This window comes from Miniopterus schreibersii, assembly GCF_964146895.1.
Source record: "Miniopterus schreibersii genome assembly, chromosome: 19".
In the NCBI taxonomy this organism is placed as follows: domain Eukaryota; kingdom Metazoa; phylum Chordata; class Mammalia; order Chiroptera; family Miniopteridae; genus Miniopterus; species Miniopterus schreibersii.
Window position 1 is genome coordinate 6,947,814 of NC_138119.1, and position 6,000 is coordinate 6,953,813.

Below are 6,000 nucleotides of genomic sequence, written 5' to 3' on the forward strand. Positions count from 1 at the left end.
TACCAAGCTCAGTGCCCAGCACAGCGCTAGGTAAATTTTGGCTGCTATTAGCTATTGTTATGGGCACTCAGAATGGAGCTTGCTCTTTTCCTCCCCTCCCCTGCCCTCTCCTATCCAGCACAGCTCAAGATGGGGAATGTCAGCAGTTTCCCCAAAGGCATTTTAGGAGTAGCCCTGGAGATTTTTGTTCCTAGCTGGGTTTTATTTAGAAACAAGATACAACCTCCTGAAACTATAATTAAGTGAAAGGTGCCTCCAGCTCTGAATCAGTTGGACAGGGACTCTGACCAGCTCCGCCACTCACCGACCATATGTTCTTGGGAAGTCGCTGACTGCTGGGTCCTGGTGTCATCTGCTAAGAGAGCATTTGGCCTGTCATCAGGTGCTCTTGGAGGCCCTTCCAGCTCTGAGGTCCTGTGGCTTTTTTAGGCACAGAGAGCCATCCTCACCACTGCCCCCAAACACACATAGGCTTTTATAGTGGACAGAGAGCCTGTCTGGCTTAAAGGAAAGTAATGAAGTTAAAGGCCCGGCCAGCGTGGCTCAGCGGTTGAGCTTGACCTCGGATCCAGGAGATCTTGGTTCGATTCCTGGTCGGGGCACATGCCTGGGTTTCGGGCTTGATCCCCAGTGGGGGGCATGCAGGAGGCAGCAGATAAGTGATTCTTATTGTTGATGTTTCTCTCTCCTCCCTCTCTCTGAAATCATTATATTAAAAAACAAAAACAAACTCAGGAGGAATCTTTCAGTTTAATTGAGAAGCTCTGAGCCTCCCAGAATGTGTATTGTGTGAACTGACATCCAATGAGCATTGGTCCTGAGCAAGGGTCGTCCTTGGCCCATAGAGTCCGCCTTAGAGTGCAGTCCTAATGATTGTGTAAGAATTCTTGCAAAACTGCAGCAAACTGGATTGCTTTTCAGAATATCCTTTCAGTACTCAACGTGTTGGCTTCATGCCGAGAGAGATGGTGGCTTTGGAGAAACCGGCACCAGAATACTCAAGTCCTGGCTACTTTGCGTACAGAAGAATCACTCTTTCTTTAGGCTCCGTTCCTTCTCTGCAAGACAGCGATGGTGATAAAGCTCACCTCCAGATCTCATGTCAAGATGGCTGTGAGCAAGTGGAGTTGTTTCTACCAGGGAGAAGCCGGCACTTCAGTTTTAGTAAATCCAATTTCCTTGGGAGCGTGGGTAAAGGAAATGGCAACTTCACGTCCTCTGGGCCCTTTGGCCAATCAGTGGGCTGCGCTTTATGCACAAGGAACATCTGTAGCTTTTTAACAGATTCAAACAGCATTCTGGTTCCCCAGGCTCCTCAGGGTTCACCCTAAGGGAGCCCCTTGTTGGCCTGAAGAGGGACCAGCAGCTGCTTGCAGGCAAAGACCAGTTCCCACCTCCGGTCACTCCCTGGATACTGCGCACGGCTGCTGCCTCCCAGCAGCGTGAACTGGGATGCTTGGGTGGGCAGCGAGAGCTTGAATATTTTATGTATCTCGCTTTCCGATTATACAAAACAATTCAACAAGCCTAGTAGTAGGAAGCTAAATTGATGGTCTGGCAAAGGATTGAACAGAAAAACCTAAATATCGGGGATTTAAAAAACACACACACAAAAACCTTGCTCAGTTTGGGTGCTTGGGAGCTTGGCTTACTTTTCACGATGCTCTGCTACCATCTGGCTTGGGTTTTCTTCAGGCAAAAAACTGCATGCTGATTTTGAACTAATGGCGTATCTCGGATGCCTTTGTAGACACATCCAGCTACTTCTAAATAAATGGCGCATGAAAATTTGTGTTCATGCTCAGGGCAGGGCAGCTCGTTCCAGAAATGTAGGCAGAATCGGCAAACTGTCCCCCAAAAGAGGGCTTACCCCCGAGAAACCGCTTTCCTGAGCTAGCCAAGGCTTCTGAACTTCGGGTAGGGGGAGAGCAGATGGGTTGGGGTGTGAGCTACAGAGCAAACTGCAGAGTTTCCTTGACATGTTTGCTCTATGGAGTTGGTGACGGGACTTGGGGCCCTCTTGAGTGTCCTCTGCCATTTTCTTGCCTTTTAGTTCTTTGAACAGCTGTTTTCTTCTTTGTTTCCACCTGCAGAGGCAAAGTGTAAAACATCCCTACACATTCGTTTGCGCTAGAACTGGCCTCAAGGTGGCGCGTCAGCACAGAGAATGGCCGTGGCCGTGCTCACCCCGGGCCACCATTTCTGAGGGTTTCATTATATAAGGGAATTCACGGAAATCGGACTTCTCCGTAGAGGGAAGACCTGGCCTTTGTCACTTCAGTGGGACACTGCAGAGGTCAGGGGTTGGCTAAAGCTCTTAGTTCCAAGCAGCATAACACAGGCTCAGGTTCCTGCCACAGCAGTGCAGAGCAGCTTGGCCAGGGCAGCAAGGGGTGGGCTTGGCCTGCTGGGAGAGGAAGCCCAGAGCCCAGCTTTGTCCTGCATCCAGGAGGCCTCCCCCGGGCTCACAGCCCCCGCTGAGCTCTTAGCTTGGCCAGCTGCCTGCACAAGGTCTCCAGACCTGGAGGCCAGCTCCTGGGTGTAAATCCCTCCCCTCCTCTCCACACACCTCATTCTCACCCTCTGCTGTTTACAAAGCACTTTTCCTGGGTGATCTCATTTGCTGCTCATGAACCACCAGGAGAAGGAGGGGCAGGGTGGGGAGGAGGGGCAGGGCGGGGCTGCCCTCCCTGGCTCTCAGGAGCACCTCTAGGACACTGCATTGCAAAACCCACTTTCTCCGTCTGTCTCTGTCTCTACCAGCAATCAGCGAGTTCCCTGGGGGCAGCTCTTAAATTCAACATCGTGGTTTCGGGCCTTAGTACTTGGGGCTTGGCCAGGAGGGGTTTCTCGAAGTAGTTTATTGAATAAATATTTACAGATGAAAAAACAATGAAGGGACAGAAGGTAGAGTCCAGTCCAGGACTTAGGACTTGAGGCTTCTAGGACCATCCTGCAGTAGGTACTGATTACGTCATGTGGTTTTTCTGGCCAAAAATACAGCTTGCTAGTGCACAGAGGGACCTATGCAGATCCGTCTCCACACCTGGCGCTCCAGCACATGACAACTCTGGGTCAGGCACTGGGCACCCGTCTGCTGTCGGTCGGGGGCACTGGGCGAGGTGTGCCTGGGGGAGCGGCTGGCCTGTCTGAGGATGGGGGGGACGGTAGGCACTCTGAGCTTCCCATTTACCAAAAGCCTTCTATTTTAACTGATAGGAGTCTTGGCGGGGGGACCTCCATCTAGGTATTATTCACCCCACCCCACTCCAGTCCATGATTAGCACTTTGTTGTACACATTTTACGTCCTTAGGACTCTGCTAGGATATTACATAGGTTCAAATCCCACCTCCTCCACTTCCTAGCTGCTGGCCTTGGGCAAGTCATTTGACTTCTTTATTTTTTTTAAAAATTGATTTTAGAGAGAGGAAAGAGGGTGGGGAGAGAGAGAGACAAACATCGATCTGCTGTTCCACTTATTTATGCATTCACTGGGTGGTTCTTGTACGCGCCCTGACCAGGGAGCAAACCTGCAACCTTGGCGTATCGGGACGATGCTCTAACCGACCGAGCTACCCGGCCAGGGTTCATTTACCCTCTTTGTGACCCTGTTTCTCATCTTTTGAGTGATGATAATGAAAGTATTTAACATAGTGTTATTGTGGGAATTTAGGGAGTTAATATATATATAAAAGAAAACAGTCCTTGGCAATAAGCAAAGGCTGGGGAGTGTTGCGCTGCTCCCTCTTTATAGTGTCCTTGATGGAGAACTGGTTTATGTTTAGGGGGCTTTTCATGATTTTCCTGGAATTCCTACATTTTAACTGCCAGGCTCTCAGTTTTCTCCAAACTCAGTTACAGCTCTTTTAAGGCCTGAAGAAGAGAGGACGCAACTGGAAATACATTTTTCAGCTGATCAGAGCAGTGGCATTGTCTGTGTTTAATAGCTTTCCCTGGTGACTCCCGAGTTCAAGGTCTGTCTTCTCTATAGGAGTGCTCACCATGTAGCACACAGTAGGTGTTTAATAAGTGCTTATGGCAGGCAGGCAGGCAGGAAGATACTGTACAGAGGATACCATTAGTACAGAGCAGTTTATATGGACAAGGTCCCTGTGGAATTCGCACTTGTCCCCTAAGACCTACTGACTAAGCATGAAAATCACCAAGGAAATGTGATCAGCTTGCAGGGGAAGGAGGGGGAGGAGGAGAGGGAAGAAACTGGAGCAGCCTGTTATCTGACCGAAGGTATCAGTCTATCTGCTGCACATGGTTCCATTGCACATGGTTCCACTGGCTCACGCCAAGTTGAAAACCCTGCCGCTGCTGGGGACGTTGAAGGCATCTCCAATTGCTGTCTGCCCCAGAGATTCATCTTCCTCGGGTAGTTTGTCATTTATTTGGTGGCCTCTCAGGTACTCTTCTTTATGACCAAGACGAGCCAGCTCATGAGATGCATGTGTGGGTTTTGGTTGGAGAAAGAGACGGGAAGTGGACAACACCCCAGGACAGTTCTTAGTAGGAGCTTTTCTGACCTTGGCAGCGTTATTCCAATTCTTATGCCAAATTAGACCTCTAATAGATCCTTACCCACAACCCAGAGTCTCCCCCTTGAAAGGCTTGGAGTAGATAGGAGGTAACTAGAGACTACTCTAGTTTAAGGTTCCATAAGGGAGTTGAAATTGATACTCAACAGAGCCTTTCTAGTAAACACATTAGCTATTTAATCAACGAGGTCATTGATGGTAAGTAGGACTGTCTCCGCTGGCATGCCCACTCTGATTGATGGATAATACCTGCCCGGGGAGTTGTGTTGAGAAGGATTCTGAATCTGCATCATCACATCTGGGGCTTGGGAGCTGTGATCAGACAACAGGGTCTGTCCCAGGTGCAGGGCAGGAAAGTCGCCCTGGGAGGGGGAGGTATTTTCCTGCTTGCGTTGCTAATGAGAAGAGGGGGCTGTTTATTGGGAGGTGGGGAAACCAAGACGGTTGAATGGTCAACTATGCTCATTTAAGTAACCCAAGATGGACTCGAGCAGTTCTACTCTTGGGGAAAATGTACCAGCTCAGGAAGGAAGGCAAAGAGGAGTAAGGGTGGGGACACCGTGGTGGTTTGGTTCCATGTCTCTGTAGGACCTTGACAGTTCTCCAGTCAGGTGGGGAGAGAGAGCTGGCATGAGAACCTCAGATGGTGGTTTTAAGTTAGAGCTCAAGACCTGGGGAGATCCCAAAACAAAGAGCAAAGCCATTGGCAAGACCATAGAGGGTGTTTTCCAAACCGAGTTCCATGAATCACTTAGTAGCCATGAAAAATCGGCAGTGGTGAGGAGAGGGAGTTTCATGCTATTCAAGTGTGGGAAAACCAACTGTCAAAAAAACTCAAGAAAATAAAGGGTAGCCCAAGGTGGCTCTTTGCCAGTGGGGGTTATGGAGGAGAAATGTAATAAGCCATGAAAGCAAAATGTAGGTTGGTTTAGGCTCTGAAAGACTTGAATCAGGCTGAGGAGGTGGGTTTTGATGGCGAGTGTGGGCTGGAGACCTAACGCAATCAGAGCTGGGGTTAGGAAAATAACTGTTGATACCACGAAGAAAAGATTGAAGGGCAGAAGATTAGTTAGGAAGTTTTATATATGGTCCAAACAAGAGGTATGAACAGCCTAAAGTAGGGTAGTAGGGATGGGAGTGGAAGAAAGGGCCAAAGTCAAGAGCCACATCACTGGTAGTATTGTCAGGACCAGGCTGGCTCCCAGCAGCACTCAGGTTCGCGAGGGGCTGTGCTGAGGGCTCTGACCGGCCTTCCTCTACAGCCCGGAGAAAGAGGCCTGCAGAGTGGGAGGGAGGTCGCTGAGATGGAGGGTCCATTAGGCAGAAAGTATAACTTCCTGCCTCCAGGGAGGACCCGGCCCTGGCAGAGCACCCAGGGCAAGGGCACTGCTCGGGAGCTCTCACAGGCAAGCGACCTTGTGTCCTGGGCCACCACGGACCCCACCACTCCAAGCC